Source organism: Pelophylax lessonae (assembly GCF_965119305.1).
Source record: "Pelophylax lessonae genome assembly, chromosome: 2".
In the NCBI taxonomy this organism is placed as follows: Eukaryota; Metazoa; Chordata; class Amphibia; order Anura; family Ranidae; genus Pelophylax; species Pelophylax lessonae.
In genome coordinates, this window is record NC_138769.1 from 311335869 (window position 1) to 311356712 (window position 20844).

A 20844-nucleotide genomic window follows, 5' to 3' on the forward strand; every position below is an offset into this window, starting at 1 on the left:
ATCCAGCGATGTCTGCGAGCGGTGTGCGGCGGCGGAGCTTCCTCCCGATCGTCTGCGAGCCCCGGCTTCCGTCTCCGGCGACGTGACGTCCGCCGGGGGGTGGAACCGGCGGCAAATTCGAATGTAAAATGCACCAAACACACTGATATCGTTCAAAATAAAATAAAATCACATTACATTGCCCCCCAGTGCCCTTTCCTGCAGTTTTACTGTACTTTTTATGTAAATATATGTATATATATATATATATACAGTATATATATATATATACGTATATATATACACATATACATATATATATATACACACATATATTATATATATATATATATATATATATATATATATACATATATATATATATATGTATATATGTATATATATATATATATATATATATATATATATATATATATATATATATATACACGTATATATATATATATATATATATATATATATATACACGTAATTCTTGTGAATGAGCAGCCCAAACCAACTGTATACATTATATATATATATATATATACGTATATATATATATATATATATATATATATATATATTATATATATATAATATATGTATACATAATATATGTATACATACATATATATATATATATATATAATATGTATAATAAATGTATACAGTTGGTTTGGGCTGCTCATTCACAAGAATTACATGCTTTCAGCACCTAAAATAATGGTACCGCTTTCAGCACCTAAAATCCAAAAGAATCATACCGCCAGGGAGGTTAACCGTACATAGTATACCCCTGTATGTTGGGGTCTTTAAGGTGCCCATCTAATAGTTTTTTGAACCTCTCTATGCTCCCTGCTGATACCACTGCTTGTGGAAGAGAATTCCACATCCTTACTGCTCTAACAGTGAAGAACCCCTTACGTATTTTAAAGTTAAACCGCCTTTCCTCTAGTTTTAGTGAGTGGCCACGTGTCTTATTGTATTCCCTTTCTCTGAAAAGTTTGTTCCTTATGCTAGGGTCATCACCAGTACAGTATTTATACATTGATATCATATCCCCCCTCAATCGTCTCTTCTCCAGAGAGAATAGGTTCAGTGCTTGTAGTTTTTCCTCATAACTGATGTCCTCCATTCCCCTAATTATTGTTGTTGCCCTTCTCTGGGCTCTCTCCAGTTCCAGCACATCCTTCCTGAGGACCGGTGCCCACAACTGGACAGCATACTTCAGATGGCTGGACCAGAGTCTTGTAGAATGGGAGAATAATTCCTTTATTTCTGGAGTAAATCCCCTTTTTTATACATACCAGTATTTTGTTGGCTTTGCTTGCAGCCTATCCTAGTCCATCCTAGACTCACCCAGAGGTTCCCCCCCAAGTGAGTAGCTTGCTTTCATGTTTCTGACGCCCAAGTGCATTACTTTACATTTTTCAACATTAAACCTCATCTGCCATGTAGTTGCCCACCCCATTATTTTGTTCAGGTCTGCTTGTAAGGTTTCCACATCCTGCACAGAAGATATTGGCATACTTAGTTTAGTATCATCCACAAATACTGAGATTTTGCTCGATATCCCCTCCTCTAGATCATTTATGAATAAATTAAACAGGATTGGCCCCAGGACAGAACCTTGGGGGACACCACTTTCCACACCCGCCCAATCCGAGTACTCCCCATTAATCACCACCCTCTGTACTCTCCCCTGGAGCCAGTTCTCTATCCAGGTACTCACCTTATGGTCCATACCTACGTACCTTAGTTTGTACAGTAAGCGTTTGTGGGGAACTGTGTCAAGTGAATAACTCAACACCAAGTTCACTATATGGACCCCTTATGTATTTTTACATGTTGATAATATCCCCCCTTAATCTCCTCTTCTCGAGAGAGAATAAATTCAGTTCCTCTAATCTTTTCTCATATATCCCATGCCTCTTATCAGTTTGGTTGCCCTTCTCTGCACTTTCTTCAGTTCCCTGATATCCTTTTTGAGAACTGGTGCCCAAAACTGAACTACATATTCCAGATGAGGTCTTATTAGTGAATGTGACAATCTTTGGTGAGATTCTGTTACATGACAATCGTGGCAGAATCGCATCACAATTGGGGTGCCATTAAAGGATTATGGCACCCAAACGTGCATCGCGCGTTGTGCAGTGATGGCCACGTGATTTGGAATCATGGACAGAATCGCACGAATGTGCCCACGATTCCAAATTGTCAAGTGTGAATGAAGCCTGAGTTTAATGAATTGGCTACTGCAGAGAGGGAACTGCTATACAGAATTTATACACTGTTGCAGAGACAGAACTCCTTTATTTATCTCAGTGACTTGTATAGGGTTTCGGCTTGGTAAACTTGTCAAACAGCAGAGTTTCGTGGATGCAACATTGTATCAATTCTGTAGAGCAGTTTGCACTCTGCAGTAGCTGATTCAATACTCCTAAATACTCATTAGCTCTACCTTGTGACCATCCCTGATTCCCTCTATTCCTGATTCCTGATTCCCTCTATTCTTACATATGAAAAAATTTGAACTGGAGGGAAACAAGCCTAATAACATTTGCCTCCATTCACACAAAACAAATGTCCCCGCAGTTTTACGGGATGAATCGCTTTGCCACGTTTGTATAAATACACTCCCTAGTTGACACTGGTGCAGAGGTCTCCCTCATATTATTTACTCTTGAAATGTTCGTCTATAGTGTTATGGGTGTGACTTTTGAGCGAGTCAGTTGCGCTGCAAATTTATTTTTTAATTGATTTTCATAGTTACCGCTTGCAAACCACCACATATACTGCTACAGGACCGCTGCACTGTGCAGGATCATGTATATATACGTGATCCTGCATTTCCAGGTATTGGGCACAAATGCGTGCCACCACCGTCTCGCTCCCGCTGTGATTTTACACAGTGGGGGAGCTGATCAGCGTGTCCCGATGTCCGCTGGCAGCCGCTAATCCTTCGGTACACAGGCAGAACGGCACTCTGCAAATGTAAACAAGGCAGATTGCTGTTCTGTCAGTACAGAAGGCATGGATCCTGTGTTTCTGTAAAGCAGGAACACCAATCTATGCCTTCCACTAGTAAAAGCACCTCCTCCCACTACACTGAATCACCAGCTAGGCACACATTTAACCCTTTGATCACCCCTGATGTTAACCCCTTCCCAGCCAGTGTCATTGGTACAGTGACAGTGCATATTTTTAGCACTGATCACTGTAATAATGTCACAGGTCCCCCAAAAAAGTGTGAAATGTTTCAGTTAGGTATTCTTTTGTCCGCTGCAATATCGCAGTCCCGTTATAAGTCGCTGATCATTGCCATTACTAGTAAAAAATAAATAAAACATTGTAAGTAATATATCCCATAGTTTGTAGATGCTATATCTTTTGCTTAAACCAACCCATATACACCTATTGGGATTTTTTTTTTACCAAAAATATGTAGCAGAATACATATTGGCCTAAATTGAGAAAGAAAGAAATTTTTTACATTTTTTTTTACTGGATGTGTTTTTTCAAAATAGTTAGTCGTTTTTTGTTTATAGCACAAAAAAAAACACATGTCGCACAACCGCGCAATTGTCAGTTAAAGTATTGCAATGCCGTATCACAAAAAATGGCCTAGTCAGGAAGGGGGGTAAAACTTCCGGAGGTGAAGTGGTTTTATTGTGTAGGCAAATAAATCATAATTTTTCAAAAAAAATTCTGTAGGCTTTACCTGCATCTATAATATGTAATATTTTTCTGGGAAGCATGTACAAAGCCATAACAAAAATGTAAGTACCTTATGTGATCTAGCCTAGACCAGTCCACTCCATGCTTTTCTGTCATTAAACTCGTCTCATTAGATGTATAATCCCCTCATTAAGGAAGGAATTAAGTTGTGTGGTGCTTCTAGGGAAATCAATTAGGAATTGATTAATCAATGAAAAAACAGCTGTGCTATAAAGGAGAAACAGACAAGGAGTTTCGTAGTCATTCAGCTATGATCTAGCAGTGTGTACATCTCATATATAACAAAATGTGCTTTATGAATTTACAAAGCAATCAATAGAAAATATGACCTATATCCCCAACTGGCAGTTTATAGCAATTTACAGCAGTTGGAGGACAAGTGAGCTAAGCGATTTGGGAATAAAATAAACAGTTGCTATTATCTTAATGAACAAGTAATGAAGGTAATTCAAATGAGAACTGCAATACAAAAAGGAAGTCTTGTTTTTTTTTTTTTTTTCATTTTCATTTGAAGACTACTCTGGAATTGGCAGGTGTTACATTGTCATTTTGTAAATGGAAGAAGGTCAATGTCGAAGGAAGACATACATGCTTCAAGTGATACATGCCATGTATTACTCTGTAATAGCATAGCAAATGCTGTTATTGCAGGCCATTTCAGCAGTGCATTTGTTCCGTGACAGCTCATCAGATTAGATGTTTGGATGCTGGAAACCCAATAAATAAAAACAACGGTTCAAAAATAAATCTGTATTACCAAGATTTCATATTGAAATTGTAAAGCTTTAAAGTGATAAAGTCTTTTTCTTTTTTAATAAAAACAAACATGTCATACTTACCTGCACTGTGCAATGGTTTTGCACAGAGCAGCCCTGATCCTCCTCTTCTGGGGTCCCCACTGGCACTTCTGGCCCCTCCACCTTCAAGTACCACCCCCCCCCCCCCAGCAACCCACTTGCCAGGGGTGAATAAGGGGCCTCCTCCTTGCAAGCTGCATTGTGTGCATCTATTGACACACGCGGTGCTGCTCAGCCTAGCCCCCCTCAGCTCCCTAGTCACCGGAATTAATGGACAGCAGGGGGAGACAATAACTCTCTCTCAGAGCATCATACGGCAGGAGAAAGGCTCTAGGACCCAGCATCTCTACCAGCACTTGTCAGGGCACCAACGGCATGAGAAGAACTCTAGGACCCAGCATCCCTACCAGCACTTCACATGGGCCTTTATAAGGAAGCCTGTCAGTGGCTCCAGTGTGTCATCTCTGTGATATTCCTGTTCCTGTGTCTCCTGCTACTGACCCGGCTTATCCTTGACCTGTCTCCTCCTTGCTTCCTGCCTCCTAACCTCGGCTATTCATCTGACCACATTTGCTCTGATACCCACCTGGCTCCTGACCAAGGCTTCCTTCTGACCACGCTCCAGTCTCAGCATTAACTGAGTCCTGCAACACCTTACAGGCCCCACCTGTCTGCTGATTCTATGCCAGCACACCAGCTGTACTCTGGAACCTCTTGCATACAGTTTAGCAGGCAACCCGTTCTACTTTGGGCCTGACCTCTCCTGTTTTCACCCTCAGGGGGGTCTGCAACTTAGCCGCAAGGGAAGCCCTCTCTATCCATTGGCCTCCGGCACCAGGTACGTGATACTCCTGCTGCCCTCCTTGGGTCCAGTGAGGACAGAGAGAGAGCGAGAGAGAGCAGAGCTGCTGCTGTCAGGTAAAGAGCTGGACCGAGATTGGGCTCAGGCAAGTGTTAAGTGGGGCAGGCTGCACCTAAAAATGTTTTCACCTAAAGTGATACTAAACACACACTGTTTAATTTACATTGTCCCTTCTATTTCTGTATATGGATGATGGTACTGTAGATATTCAAAATAACAGCAAAAACATCTAAGTACCTTTTTCCTAATCGATATACAGCTGTTACATGACCGAGATCTTTCCCAGCCTGTCTGCAGGAAAACATAAGCAGGAGGAGCATCTAGTCCTCAGCTGCTTGTCACATGTTAAAAATAAACAAACAGCCAGTCACAGGCTGTGTCAAGCCCCTCCAGCCTGTGTTTTAGAATAAGAGGGAGGTGAAGCCTCCACCCATCTACATGTAATATCCCACCCCCATTGTGTTTAGCTGGTTAGTGAGCATGGAGGAGGAGACCGTTTTACCACTGTTTATATGCCTACATGTGTATCTCTATAGTCACGTGGGGCATTCAGATGTGATAGGGAGGAAATGCTCAGCATAGAAACTCACTGAAAACTGAGCATGTGCAGAGTTGCCACCACAGGAGAGATAGAGAGCAGCAGGATCAACCAAGTTTTTTTTTTCAGAATACAGAAAACGAGTGAGTATGAACAGCATGTAATACACCATTTATTGATAGTTTTTTATGATGTGGATTTATTGACACTTTAATGCAGACAATGCATTAAAGTAAAAAAACCTTTAGCTTTTTATAGACAATTTAGGCAGTCGATATTGTGGATTCAAAAAAACGAATAAAGCTCTTGAACAATCTTCATCAGGCACCATTGCGATTTTTTTTGGGCTATTTTATCCACTTGTACACACCATGTGGTTTCTGTGTCCAGCACACTACTCGATGATGACCTGTGGCCACCTGTATGTAGGGAAAATGTAAAATCAAACCTGCTTTTGTGCTTTTGTGTTAAAAAAAAAAAAAAAAAGCGCCTGAAAAGCTCAAGAAAAATGCTTCCCTTTAAAATCAATGCATGAGTTTACACTGGGGCGGTGCCAGGGGCGTAACTACAGGGGTTGCAGGGGTTGCAATCGCTACCGGGCCCCATGCTCCAGGGGGCCCGGTAGCAAACCAGTGGGTGAACTTCTAGGATCTCAAAGGTCACACTTGCGACCGGGCCCTGGCATTTCACCACTGTGGGGAGGCCCCAAGATTGCAGGAAGGGGGCCCACTGCAGAACTTGTGAAAGGATCCTGATGCGGGACCATAATAAAAGGCCATGCAATGAGATTAAAGAGCCCCAGGATTAGTGGGAAGAGCCCCGGGCTTGAAGGGAAGGGCCCCGGCCAGGGGTCTGGGGGGCCCTTCAGGGTTTCTTGCATCGGGGCCCTGAAGGTTCTAGTTACGCCTCTGGGCGGTGCACTTCAGTTGCAGGGGAAAAATTTTGCTTGCAGCATCTTTAGAGCATAATTGGGGAGAAAGTGCCATCTTAAGAACATTATAGGCCCCTGGGCAATGCAGTGACTACACAATCACCCACGAGAAAAAAAAATGCACTGATATCCTTATTAATTTGGGCGTCAAGTGTGTACAAAATTAAAGTGACATGCAGATGTTTTGGCTTTCTGAACATACAAAGACAATATTAATTTCTGCACATAAAAAAAGTTAGTACTTACCCTTTCTGTCTTTCTCTTCTTTCTGCCTTCCACCTTGGAAGCAGGCAGGCACTCCTGCTACTGTGGGCACCTCTCCATGGAACAATTAGCCTGACAGCAGTGCCAGGCTAATGACAGCTTCCAACTGCTTCCAGTACTGCTGGCGGGTACTGCTGGTAGATAATGCTGGCTGGTACTGCTGGCTGGTACTGCTGGTGCTTACTGCTGGCTGGTACTGCTGGTGGTTACTGCTGGTGGGTACTGCTGGTGGTTACTGCTGGTGGGTACTGCTGGCTGGTACTGCTGGCTGGTACTGCTGGTGGGTATTTCTTGTGGTTACTGCTGGTGGGTACTGCTGGCTGGTGCTGCTGGCGGGAAATGCTGGCTCAAGACACATGACAACAACAGAGCGAGTGTGAGGAGCGGCGCCGCGCTGGAGGAAGCATGCAGAACTGATGCTTCCTGCATCTCTCGGTCTCCTCACAGGCAGAATGCATTTGATATCACTCCACCTATGATTGTCAGGATGGAGCCGGAACTATACAGGAAGCATAAGCTCTGTTCTGGCAGCTCAGCTGACACAAACAGCCGGGATATTGCATGGCACTTGGTGGGTGTCAGGGAGCAATAGACTGCATGTGGGAGACTCCCGCACATCCTGGGTGACTTGGGATGTCTGCTAAATCTTGGTTGGGGTAGCTGGGCTGGTGGGACCCCCTGGGCAAGTGCCCCCCCCCCCCAGGAAACTGCACAGCATGCCCATGCAGTAAGACAGTTCTGTGGGGAGCTAAAAACAAAATGCACCAATACGCACCACCCCATTGAAGGGAATAGGAAACGTGGAAAAAACACGCCCCCAATATGTTCTTGGTGCGGTTTTTGAGTCACATGTCCTTTAGGAACCACACCTCAAACGCATATATGTGTTTTTGCCACATTTTTGCAGCAGATCAGTGTGAAAGTGCCCTAAGCCTTGAAATTCATGCCCACTGTTGTCCACATCTTGCACCAACGTTTTTCATTCTACTGGGAATGAGGCATACATGTGTGTTTCTTCCTTACTCCCAGCCCCACATTGCAGTGTACTGTGGCTAAGCGGCCAACCGCCAGGCCTGAGCAATGTAATGGGAGGGCTTGTCCAAGAGGGATGGAACTTTCATAGGAATTTACAGATCAAGTGGCAAATAGGAGAGTGAGGAAATGGAAAGAAAAGTCTTTTGGTCTAACCCAGACCAAGCTAAAAAAAAGCACTGGTCAAATCCCCTGGAAATCCCTCCCAACCCTCTCACAAACCCTATAAAATCCCCATATTTTTTGCCTTGTGATTTTTTTTTCATGATTATTTGTGGTGACACCCACCTACATTGTAGGGTTAGACACCTGTAATAATTAGTGGATTACCCCAACCATTTAATGGCTTTTATCTGATACTGTTTATTTTATCCGCCCATGACTAGCTGCTTGTTGTGTCCTTGTACTTCTGCTGTGACCTGCTCACCCAAATGTAAAAGTGTTGGCATAGGCGTAACTACAACCTTCAGGGCCCCGGTGCAAGAAACCATGAAGGGCCCCCTGGCCAAGTTCCTTCCCACTCATCTCGGGGCCCTTTACTCCCATTGTGGGACCCTTTATTATGGTCCCGCAGAGGGCCCTCTTCCTGCCATTTTGGGGTACCACAGTAGCAGAACGCCAGGGACCGGTTGCAAGTTTGACCTTTGCTACCCCGATAGTTCTGCCACTGTTGTCAGTAGTTTTTTTTATTTTTGTTATTTTCGTTTTTTTATTATTTCTTTACCATTTTATTTTATTTTATTTTTTTACTATTTTATTTTTTAACTTTTTACTATTTTTTAGGACCGGCGTTAGGGGGCTTTGGTGAAATATGAGGGGTCTAAACAGACCTCTCATATTTCACCTCAAGCTCCATCTCTGCAGCCTCGGCTGCATAGAATCAATGAATGAACAGAGTTTCCTGTTCAAATTCCTGTTAAACTGAAGCATAGTACATTTACTGTTTATTCAATGATTACCGAATACTGACTCTATTCATTAAGACAAGGAAGGGGCCGGTAAATGATACAAATGATTTACTGACTCATTCCCCGCTCTCTATCCTGACAGTATCCCCGCGGGAGCCGGCAGGAGAGGGGAAAGGGGGAACACAGTAGCGCTACAGGGGAAAAGGGGGGCTGGGAGAGAGCACACGGAGGACCAGGAGAGAGGACATGATATAGAGGAACCGATGTGTCCATTTCTCTCCTGCCACCGCTTAATGACTGCAGGAGAGAGAGGAGGAGAAGCGAGCATTCATTGGCAGCATAGAAGGATAAGTTCCCCTACATGCTGCTGCCCCTTCTATCTAGGTGCACAGGGGGTTGCATGGGCCCCCTGTAGCATGGGACCGGGTCGCAATCGCAACCCCTGTACATACGCCCCTGGGTGTTGGGTATTCTCGCTAGGTGCTGGAAAGGGTGCAGCAGTGAAAAAATGTAGGCAAGGTGAGTATAAAGAGGTCAAGGGATCCCCTTTGCAGAACTTTCCACTGCATGGGCATGATGACTGTGTCTCTTAAGGACCAAGCCACGTGCTACAGGCAACTGGCACCTGAAAAGGTGCAAAGGTCTCGACATGCCCAAACAAAACTGCTTATTGAAGACTCAGTCTCCATTTTCTTTTTAGATTTGTTAAAAGTAAAATTATACAATCCAAAAGGGCTTTGCGCTTGGACATGGCATGATCTCTGTACCTTTTTCAACTGCAATAACTGTATACGTTTTTAACAAGTAATTCAATAAACAAGATAATACAAGTAAAATACAGGGTAGTCTTAAATGCATCCAAAATTTCAGTAGTTAAAGTTGAAGGGGAGAGGCAAGTGTGGGGAGGGAGAAGGAATGGGAGAAGGTGGGGGGGTATAGGGGGTGCAATTGGTTTTATCATCTTCTATAAATCTATTTTTTTTTAGGATTTGTGATGGAATGCGACATGTGAATACTTTATGTTTTAAGACATCTCCACATTCTCACTGGGTCCCTCCGGGGTTTCCATGCAATGTACTGATGATGCAAAGAAACAAGGAGTTAAGTGAAAACCCTGGTGTAAGGGTCTAACACAAACACCGTGTTTAGAGTGAAAGAGATCTAGAAAGAGTAAGAAAGAGGGAAAAAAAAGAAGAAAACTGAGCATAGAAAGAGGAACTTGGAAGTCTGAGAGTGAGAGAATCACACACCGGGAAAAAAGGAAAGAAAAAAAATGCAGAAAGAAACAAAGAAGATATTGAGTTGCGGAAAGAGGGAAATAGGGAGAGATTAAAGGGAAAAGCAGGAGGGCTAAGAGAAAGGTAGTAGGGAGGGAAGAAGGGAAGAAGAGGAGGAAGTAAAGGGGAAAAGAGGAATAAAAAGAAAGGGGAAAGGAAGAGAGGGGGGGGGGGAAAGAGGGAAAGAAAGAAAAATTTTATTGTTCCATTAAAAATTACATACAAAATAATTTATTATTTATTTATTTTGTATGTAATTTTTAATGGAACAATAAAATTTATATATTTTTACACATGGTGGTTTTTCCATCGTTGATCTAAGTACCGTTAAAATCCCATTAGCCCTCAACCATTTTTCTTTCTTATCTCTTCTTTTCTTAATCCAACCTTTCTTTCCTTTTTCTTTCTTTCCCTCTTTTCCCCTCCCCCCCCCTCTCTTCCTTTCCCCTTTCTTTTTATTCCTCTTTTCCCCTTTACTTCCTCCTCTTCTTCCCTTCTTCCCTCCCTACTACCTTTCTCTTAGCCCTCCTGCTTTTCCCTTTAATCTCTCCCTATTTCCCTCTTTCCGCAACTCAATATCTTCTTTGTTTCTTTCTGCATTTTTTTTCTTTCCTTTTTTCCCGGTGTGTGATTCTCTCACTCTCAGACTTCCAAGTTCCTCTTTCTATGCTCAGTTTTCTTCTTTTTTTTTCCCTCTTTCTTACTCTTTCTAGATCTCTTTCACTCTAAACACGGTGTTTGTGTTAGACCCTTACACCAGGGTTTTCACTTAACTCCTTGTTTCTTTGCATCATTACCAGGGATGTTGGTACCATACTACAATCATACAACAAACATCTGATTATATAATGTACTGATGATGGTTAAATAGTTTAAAACAGCTTTATACATTTTGAAATAAATGGTTCTATATATAACCAGACTTGTATAAAGTACTCGAAATTTCTACTTGAGTAAAAGTACAAGTGCTCGATCAAAAAGTGACTTGAGTAGAAGTGGAAGTGCTCGCAGAAAAAGTTACTTAAGTAGAAGTACTAAAGTATTCAACATTTTTTTTACTTAAGTACTGCAAGTAGTTTTTTCTAAAAATTTGCTACTTAAGTACTAAAAGTAAAAAGTACCAGTAGTTTTGAAAAAAAATTTCTACTCAAGTACTGAAAGTAGAAGTACAAGTACTGTGTTATGTAGTTATTAAAGAAAGAAGTCAAAAGTTTGAACATCATATTGTTTTTTATTATTTCAAATGATTTATTCAAATGATTAACCTAAAGGACAATCACAATTCCTTAGGCTGTAACTTTTTGTAAACAAAAAACAGATAAAGTATGTCCCTCCCTTCCCCTTTTAAAGCATCCACCTTTTAAAGCCAGGGGTGGTCTCCTTCCTGAGCTTCCTCACTCTCACAGCCAGGCAGATCACTTGAAGTTGAAGGGCCAGGGGTGGAAGGTGGTGTTTTTGGTTCGTCCATCTTTTCAGCTGATCAAAAGGCAGAACAGGAGCATGCGCAGTCTTCTTAATCGCGGTTTGATTTGATTTGCTCAATTGATGATGATGTGCCAGGCCAGCTTCATCAAACCTACAACACTTAAAGTGAAAAATGCATCAAAAACTACTAACAAAGTGGCTGTGCTAAAAATGCTAATAAAGTGCCTACAATTATATATATATATATATATATATATATATATATATATATATATATATATATATATATATATTCTTCTTGTATTCAAATTCATCGCCCACAGTATCAAAAATAAAGTGACATGTCTGTGCTAAATGCAGTGCAAAATATTCCCACAATGTAAATTTAATTCATATAAAATATATATGACAATACCACAATAAAATAAGTTGTGATTGTGAATAATTTAGGTGCAAGTTTAAGTGTGTAAACTAAACTTTATAACGAAAAGTCCATAACTGAATTCCAGTGTGCAATCTAAGAAGTGCTTGTCACTTGCTGTCAGATGTTTCCACCTTTCTTCTGTGATCTGCTCAAGTAAAGTGGTGGACTGGATAGCCTCTCTCTTTGCCTCTCACCTTAGTAGCACTGGCACTGCACTGGTTCAAAAAGCTGTCTATATTATTTTCATTATAAGAACTTGTCAGAACATGCTTCCACTACCTGTCCTTCACACTAGTAGGGCTCATTTGCTTTGCTCAAGTCAAGTGCCACTGCCAGTGGCCACTGCAGTGCAGGCACAGCCGCACAGGCAGAGGCAGGCCGCAGGAAGCACAGGCACCACCACAACACAACACTTATGGTCCATGGACCATGGATGGTCGGATAATCATCATAGCCGTCAGTCTCACTCTTCTTGGTTCAAAAAAGCCACCCATGACCCTTGTGTATATAATATATTAATATTTTATATTGATTATTTGATTCTCAAATGGCACATTTGCCATGGCAAGGATTAGGCCCTCTCCATGGTCCATCTCACTCACCTCATAGAGAAGAAGATGAGATAACGAAGAAAATGCTCCGAGTCCTGCTCCCGCGTCCCGACGCCTGTGTCACAACTCCTCTCAGTAAGGGCCCTAAGGGGTGGAGTCTGAGTGACACACAACACGTTTAGAGGCGGAGACCTTCAGCGGGAAGACGGCAGCACGGCTCCTCCAGTGCGGTCTTAACTTGATGATCATGACAGTGATTGGGGAATCACAGCGGCTCGGCTCTAGAAGTGGCGGGTGTCCCCGTCATCCTGCCAGGGCTGCCAAGAAGTTCATCACCTAATCTTAAGTTATTAATATCTTATGAGGAGAGGACCTATGAGATTGAGAATTGAAATAATTAAATATATATATGGCTTTTTGAACCAGTGCAGTCAGTGCCAGTGCCACAGTGCCACCCAGACGCTATCCACCAGTGCCACCACCATTAAGTGTGTTGGTCGGTCACTCGAGAACTGAAGGAGGTGGAAGCATCTGACAAGTGAAGTGACATTTTAGATTTGCACACTGGAATTAATTTATGGACTTTTCGTTATAGATAGGTTTACACACTTCAACTTGTTGCACGCACCTGACCTAACTTATTTCATAACTTATTTTATTGTGATTTTATTGTCATATTTTATATGAATTGAATTTACTGTTACATTGTGGGAATAATTATTTTCACTGCATTTAGGCTTTAGCACATTCATGTCACTTTATTTTTGATACTGTGTGGAGTGTGGGCAGGGCACTGGGGGCAACGATGTTATTATATCGAATGCACAGGCACTTTATTCACACAGCCAAGTTGTGTTTGTTAGTAGTTTCTTGATGCACTTTAAGCGCTGTAGCACCATTTATTTGTTTGTTTCATATTTTCTTTTTATTGGAAATATTTGGTATAGCAGCTTTTATTATACACAGCCTTTATTTTCGTATGCGCTGATTTACAAATGACATTATACACATTTTTTTGAGCTTTATGCAACCTGCCATCTACTGTTCTGGCAGTGGTAATTTTTTTAAAAGTAACGAGTAACGATGCAGCACAAAAAAAAAATATCAGAGTAGAAGTATCGAAATCATCGAAAAAATGTAGTGAAGTAAAAGTAGAAGTAGGAGAAAAAAATTCTACTCTAGGAAAGTACAGATACCGCATTTCGGTACTTAAGTACAGTACTTAAGTAGTTCTACTTCGTTACTATACATCTCTGTATATAACATAAGGCTATATTGCACTACATAAGGAAAAAGGTAATCAAGCGCCCAGGACTATGGAGGTTTAAATACTGACCAATCTAGGGGTAGGTAATTGGTGCTAATTCACTGCAAATATCTGCATAGAAGTAAGTAAAAATAACAATCAGCGCAATACTCAGTGATTCACAGATGGTATCAATTATAGGTAGTGATCTACCATTCCACACCAGAAATCAGTACGCCAATATACCTCTAAACAAAAAAGTGCAAGTGCAAAAAAAAATTGTGTATATAAAAATACCACAATAAACCTATATAGAAAAATATCTTCCAGGAGACCAATTACAAATTGATGACGCATTGGTATTACACCCCGGCTCGGGTAGCCAGCTCTCTGCCTGGGAGACAGAGGTTCCATGCTCCATATGTTTTGGAGCTGCCCCCGGCTGCAGAGTTTCTGGTCGGAAGTACGAAGAATATCCCAAAAGGTGACTGATGTTATCCTCCATGACGACCCTGCCTTCTTTTTACTGCACTGTACGACCATCCCCCCACAGCGTTATAAGAAATCGGTCCTGCGCCACCTTTTTAACGCAGCTAAGGGGTGCATTGGCTTGTGTTGGAAGTCTACGACCCTTCCTTCGATACCGCTTTGGCTGTCCAGAGTTAAACAGGTTAATGATTTTGAGGACCTGGTGATGACATCGCAGGGCAGGAGGGAACAATACACGGCGACTTGGGGATGTCAGAATATGTTCATCCTTTTGGATGAGGGCAGAGCCCTACAGGACGCCGCCTGAGCCTCAAACACAGTGGACTTGGAAGGCCGCACGGGATCCACCCGGACCCCCCCTATGTTCCCTTCCTTTTTTCTGTCCCCCTTATCCACTTAACTGCTGTCTTGCTTCCCGCCACTTTACCCCTGTTCCCACCCTTCTTTCCTCCCCCCACGTGTCCCCCCCGCTCTCCCTATCACATACATTATACAACTTCATTCTACCCCTGTGTGACTTTTACTCATCATTGTGTTTTCCCGGTGAGAAAAGATTTTTCCATGTATTAACCTCACGCACTGTACTCCGAGGCACACTTACCTAGATACTCATCTGTATGTGGATGTTGTGACCCACAACTCTATCTCGGAGCTGATGTGCATTGTGACTGCACTTTGTTGGCTTACACGCTTACATGATTACACAAACCCTCCTTTGAATGTCTCTCCTTTTGATATGTTGATGGTTTAAGTTATGCTTTTCTCACTGATCTACAGTCAGTTTTGTTCCTGTCATGCTGCACTTTCTAATGTTGCCGTATGTGGCATTTGTTTTTGTTGCTCTTAAACATTTCAATAAAGAATTTGAAAAAAAAAAAAAAAAAATATCTATGTGAAGCAAAAATTATTCAGCTTTCTCATGACAAAATACAATAAAAAAAAAAATTTTGACCAATGTGCTGGAAATTATCTATAAAGTGCAACTCAATAAAATTATTCAACCCACTGTGCAATAAAGTGCAAATCATTCAGTTTCTTGAAAAATATTGGTGAGGTAGATACAATAAATATATGTGCAAAAATAAAGTGCAATGCAAAAAATTTTGTTTTTGGCCAGCTTACTGGAAAATATCTATAAAGTGCAGACCAGTGTAAGATGTCCAACCAACTAATCGCACTTCATGAAATACATTCAACCAATAGAAACCAATTTTGCAAAAAAATATTTGCGAAGAATTATAAATTATTTTTGACCAAAAATATAGAGAGGAAAAAAAAATAAAAAAATTCAATCAAGAAAATAAATACGTGAATAAATATGTAAAATTTCCTTATAAATATGTAATAGAAAGTCCATAGTCAATAAATTAGTCCAAAGTGAAAAAAAGTGCAAGTGCAAAAAGAGTGAAAAAAACCCCCACATATATGTGTCTTATGTGTTCACTCGTGGGGGTCACACCATCCGGGTATCACTATTCTCCCTAAATGGACTCACCAGATAGTAAGCTGGTCACAACCAGCCATCACGCTTTGTCAGTATATAGCCAACCTGTTCATCCAATTTTCTATGGTATCTTTCACGACGGTGGGATGCAAGGTATTATGTATTTTATTATGAGAAAGTCGAATAATTTTTGCTTCACATAGATATAATTCTATATAGGTTTATTATGGTATTTTTATACACACAAAATTTTTTTGCACTTGCACTTTTTTGTTTAGAGCTATATTGGCATACTGATTTGTGGTGTGGAATGGTAGATCACTACTTATAATTGATACCATCTGGGAATCACTGAGTATTGCGCTGATTTTTTACTTATATTGCACTATAAACCAGTGATTCTGAATGTGCATTTGACCAGAAAAACAAACTCTACCCAGTGTCCTGAAATGAGGAATAACCCCCTTGTTTTTGGGATATGTGATGGAATGTGACATGTACAGTAAATACTTTCTGTTTTAAAAAGCTTTTCTGTGCCACACCACTAGTTTTTCTGAACAAACTGATGAACAGAACAATTCTGTACTGTAAGTAATTTAGAGCAAAATGGTTATGGGTTGTTTCTGTTGGCCTCTCTAAGAGATTGAAAACTGGTTTCCAAATACAGAAAACTGTAAATGTTACTATTAAAATGCCGTTTCTATGCCTTACAATTTTTTTCATAGCCTGACTATATTTTATGAAGAATGCACAATTTATAATGTTGAACTACAGACTTTTCTTTTTTTCAGAGGTTAATGGCTATTAGCATTGCATACTTTTTAAATAGCAGGCACAGCCACCTTGCATACGTCAACGCGTAAGTTAATGCTAATCTCCCACAGATATAATAGACACAAATTATTGCAGCTCTGTATTCATTATAATGTTGATAAATTTATTTTGAAATGTACAATGTGTCCGGAAAGTATTCACTGCACTTCAGTTTTTCCACATTTTGTTATGTTACAGCCTTATTCCAAAATGGATTAAATTCATTATTTTTCTCAAAATTCTACAAATAATAATAATATTAATAATAATATAATGTATAATAATATAACATATTACAACGTGAAAGAAGTTTGTTTGATATCTTCGCAAATTTATTAAAAATAAAAAAAATAAAAAACATGTACTTAAGTATTCACAGACTTTGCCATCATACTCAAAATTAGGCTCAGCTGCAACCTGTTTCCACTGATCATCCTTGAGATGTTTCTGCAACTTGATTGGAGTCTACCTGTGGTAAAATCAGTTGATTGGGCATGATTTGGAAAGGCACACACCTGTCTATATAAGGTCCACAATTAACAGCGCATGTCAGAGCTCAAACCAAGCCATGAAGTCCAAGGAATTGTCTGTAGACCTCTGAGACAGGATTGTATCGAGGAACAGATCTGGGGAAGGGTGCAGAAACATTTCTGCATCTTTGAAGGTCCCAATGAGCACAGTGGCATCCATCATCTGTAAATGGAAGAAGTTTGGAATCACCAGGACTCTTCCTAGAGCGGGCCACCTAACCAAACTGAGCGATCGGGGGAGAAGGGCCTTAGTCGGGGAGGTGGCCAAGAACCCGATGGTCACTCTGACAGAATTCCAGCATTTCTTTGTGGCGAGAGGAGAACCTTCCAGAAGAACAACCCTCTCTGCAGCACTCCACCAATCAGGCCTGTATTGTAGAGTGGCCAGACAGAAGCCACTCCTCAGTAAAAGGCACATGACAGCTCACCTGGAGTTTGCCAAAAGGCACCTGAAGGACTCTCAGACCATGGGAAACAAAATTCTCTGGTCTGATAAAACAGAGATTGAACTCTTTGGCCTGAATGGCAAGCGTCATGTCTGAAGCAAATCAGGCACTGCTCATCACCTGGCCAATCCCATCCCTATAGTGAAGCATGGTGGTGGCAGTATCATGCAGTAGGAATGCTTTTTAGCAGCAGGAACTAGGAAACTAGTCAGGATCAAGGGAAGGATGAATGCAGCAATGTACAGAGACATCCTTGATGAAAACCTGCTCCAGGACCAGCGGGGCTGTATGCTCTGGGCCTCATAGGGTGAATGTTCATCTTCCAACAGGACAACGACCCTAAGCACACAGCCAAGATAACAAAGGAGTGGCTACGGGACAACTCTGTGAATGTCCTTGAGTAGCTCAGCCAGAGCCCAGACTTGAACCCGATTGAACATCTCTGGCGAGATCTGAAAATGGCTGTGCACCGACGCTCCCCATCCAACCTGATGGAGCTTGAGAGGTTCTGCAAAGAAGAATGGGAGAATCTGCCCAAAAATAGTTGTGCCAAGCTTGTAGCATCATACTCAAAAAGGCTTGAGGCTGTAATTGGTGCCAAAGGTGCTTCAACAAAGTAGTGAGCAAAGACTACGAATACTTATGTGCATGGGATTTTTTTTTTCCTTTTTTATTTTTAATTAATTTGCAAAGATTTTAAAAAAAAAAGTCTTTCATGTTGTCATTGTGGGGTATTGTTTGCAGAATTTTGAGGAAAATACTGAATTTAATCCATTTTGCAATAAGACTGTAACATAACAAAATGTGGATGCACTGTAAGTACCTGGCTTTGACTTGGTAGCCACTTGCAGTCCCCATACAGGAGGGAGTGAGTGAGGAAGTAGCAGCACAAGGAGCCAATCAGAATATGTGCTTATCATATACGAAATCGAATACTGGCTGACTTTTCTTTAACTAATGAAAGCGACCCTACCAGTAAAGAAGGAGAAATGCAGAGGTTGCAAAATGGTCAAAGTGACATCAGAACTCTTTACCAATGGTGTAACTACAATTCATGAGGAACCCATATCAAAATTTTGATGTCTGCCCACAGCAACCTCTCTCAGTAACACCTGACAGTATCAATAGAGACAATTGTGTAATTGTTTTTAATATAATGTATCTTGACCCAGTGCATTTGCCCTTTATCATTTTTACAATTCAATATACAAATCCTGACAAAGATTTGGCCAGACTATCTCACAGAATGTATAGATTATTGTAAACTGGTGGCTATTTGTTACACACTTCTAAGATCCAGTCTGCTTTTTTAGACTGTATGGGAAAATCTATGGTTGCATACATATATTTTTAGAACCAGTGATATTATATTGTTCGTCATACTTTAGGTGATTGTAAACCCTTACATATACCCAGTGAAGTGACTGGCCTCAGGTGATACACAAAGATTAAGCAAATTAATAAGTTGTACCCGTTTATCTGCAGTCTTCTATTCTCTATAGCTGAATTGTTTTACAGCTTGTCTGAGCTTCCAGACAGCAAGGGGAGGGGAAATAAAGTTACACTCAGTGAGAAGAGATGGGAGCTGATTGGAGGGAAGGGATGTAGCCCCCTTCACACAGCACACACAGGAGCAGAGCTTAGGCTGTCAGTCACAGGCTGTGTGCCGGAGCTTCCTTCCTTTGGTAACGAGAAAACTTGTCAGAAATAATGCAGAGAGCAGAGGAACAAGGCAGTAGACTGAAATTATACTTGATGCTCTGGGATGCTTGGGATAAGTACACACTATAGAGGGATATGCTTTGTTCATATAATATGTCAGAGGTTTACAACCACTTTAGCCATCTCCTGCCGGGCCAATTGTAAAATGATGATGGGGAAGGAGCACTATTATCCCAGGAGGACATCATATAACGCTCTCCTACTTGTGCTTCATGCACATCCTAGAGGGACACAGCAGTGCAATCTGTCACCCGATCATTGTACCGGGCTGTCCCTGGTACCATTTGATTGCTGTGACCAACCATTGTGATCACTTGTCAACAATACACAATGGCATTCATTCATTCATAGCCATTCATTGTTTACTTTAATTTATGTGATTGGTCACAGTGATCACATGGTACAGGGGCCAATCATAGTGAACCTGTACCACATGACAACTGGGGCCAATCACAGCTATCATAATAATAGACAATGGCACATGAATGAACACCATTCACAAAAATGACTGCTCATTACCGTGATCAGATCATCACTGTAAAAAGCAATTGGAGGGAAAAAAAAAACCCTGATCACCTACCCAGAGTAGTACAGTGTCACTATGGTAACACTGTACTGTTCTGGTCACAGTATGTAAGGGAAAAAATAGTGAAAACAAATTACTATTTTTTTTTTTTCTTTCTGTCATTAGTCAGTGTCCCTGATCACCGCCACTCCAGTCATATGATGCAGTTTTACTACTCTGGTGACAGCATGTGAACAACATTTGGGGGGAAAAAAAAAACTTTAAAAAACTCACCATGCTTCTTGGACAGTCTACTTAGGGGTCATTTGGAGGGTATTTGTGGTGTCCTAGAATTTTAGGGCCTCAAGAAATGAGATAGACCATAAGTACATCAGCATTCATCAATTTTCAAATATATTCCATAGTTTGTAGACCCTATAACTTTCCTACAGACTAAATAATATACAATGATTTGGTGTACTTTTAACAACGAAATGTAGCAGAATACAATTTGGCCCTCCAAAAATACAATTCCAGTCTCCACACTGCCAAGCAGACCTATTTTATCACTTTATCACTTAACAACATATTATCCCATCCCCGGCAACTCTTCTCTACCTTCAAGTCTCTACTTCGTCCTCCACTGCCTCCACTCACTAACTCACTCACTGCCCAGGAGATTGCCATTCACTTCAAACAGAAGATTGATACAATTCATGAGATCTCTGCTGTTCAGATACCTTCCACACTTTACACTTCATGCCCACAGGTACAATCACTTCATTTAACCCCACCACTATAGACAAGGTTGCTAAACTACTTGCTAACGTCCAGCTAACCTCCTGTTCCCTCGCACATGCTATTTTCACCCTCTGGCTCTATTCTACAATCTCTAACCCACATCTTCAATCTCTCCCTCT